We start from the raw sequence: 1,171 nt of genomic DNA, 5'->3' as shown, positions 1-1,171 counted from the left end.
ACTTTTCAGTTGGATATGTCTCAGCCAGCAACATCCAAACAGAGTAAGTTACTCTGAAAGTGTTTTTTTTTGTGTGTGTGTAAATTGCTTTGTCAATGTGTGAGTATGCAAAACTACATTTTTACATTTCGTTTACATAGTGATGAGGTCTATGATGACATCGGAGATGGTACGTAACAAATTCATTAACATGAACAATATATGAAAATGTAAAATGTTAATTCTCCTACTAGATGGGATGTAATTTAAGATTGGTAGAATGATGGCCATATTAATATCTTTAAAAAAATTGTCTTTACAGACTGTATCTATGACAATGACTGAAGACCTCACACCATCATCATCTCATCTTCTGGTGCAGCTTATTATTTCTGGCCCTGTTTGTGTTCTTGACTGCTGATGTTGAGCGTATTTATTGTATAGAAACATGTATTAGGCTGAAATAAACAGCCTAGTACCATCATGATATCGTAGTTACCTTGCCTCAGTAAAAATAAATGGCATCTTGTCCAAATTGGCCTCCAAATACAGTTTTCCAAGGTATACAGTTACAAATATACAAATACAAATATACAAATACAGTTTACTTTCACTTTCTGTTTCCTGTCATGTATTTGAGAAAACAAGCTGAATCTAATTCTAAGACACATTTTTGTTCCCGAGTGAAAGGCAGTATTTTGTAACAGGTCTCAATTTTCTCATTTACTTATTGTGTTTTTGTAAATATTACACTGCAAAAGACTGAACTGTTTTCATCACTTGCTAATAATAAATGTATACATTTGCACCACTTTTAAATTCAGCATGCTAATTATGTTGACTGAACAATGTTTATATCTATGTTCACTTGATTTATGTAGATTTTCGTAATTAAAATTGTATACATAAATCAAATAATAGTAGGGTAAGATATGCCCACCAGGGCAAGATGACCAAGTTCTTCTTAATTTTGTCATTTCAACTCAATATCAGTCAAGATTTTGTCAGTCAAATCAGTTTTAAGGTTATTTGATCTAATTTTGTGTCTGGAAAATAGTGATCTGTGACATTGTATTATGTTGAATATATCAAAGTTCCCTTATTGAGTTGGCCTCTGGACATTACGTATGGGGAAAACCTTTTCCTCTGAGATGCTGAAGCCTGGGCTGCGTTCAGCCCCGACAAAAACGTT

The 1,171-nt window shown here is 33.2% G+C and overlaps 1 long non-coding RNA gene across 1 annotated transcript; it reads left to right on the top strand.

The window, feature by feature from the left end:
• Positions 1–9: 9 nt before the first annotated feature.
• LOC107736067 (uncharacterized) lies at positions 10–1,165 on the top strand. The gene is made up of 3 exons (XR_001639580.1): positions 10–43; positions 141–169; positions 302–1,165. It is a non-coding gene; the product is annotated as an uncharacterized LOC107736067 (long non-coding RNA).
• Positions 1,166–1,171: the final 6 nt, after the last annotated feature.

Source organism: Sinocyclocheilus rhinocerous, unplaced genomic scaffold (genome assembly GCF_001515625.1).
Source record: "Sinocyclocheilus rhinocerous isolate Xijiao unplaced genomic scaffold, SAMN03320098_v1.1 C36469445, whole genome shotgun sequence".
Classification (NCBI taxonomy): Eukaryota; Metazoa; Chordata; class Actinopteri; order Cypriniformes; family Cyprinidae; genus Sinocyclocheilus; species Sinocyclocheilus rhinocerous.
Note: the sequence above shows the minus strand (reverse complement) of the source record. Positions and strands in the feature narration are given on the sequence as shown.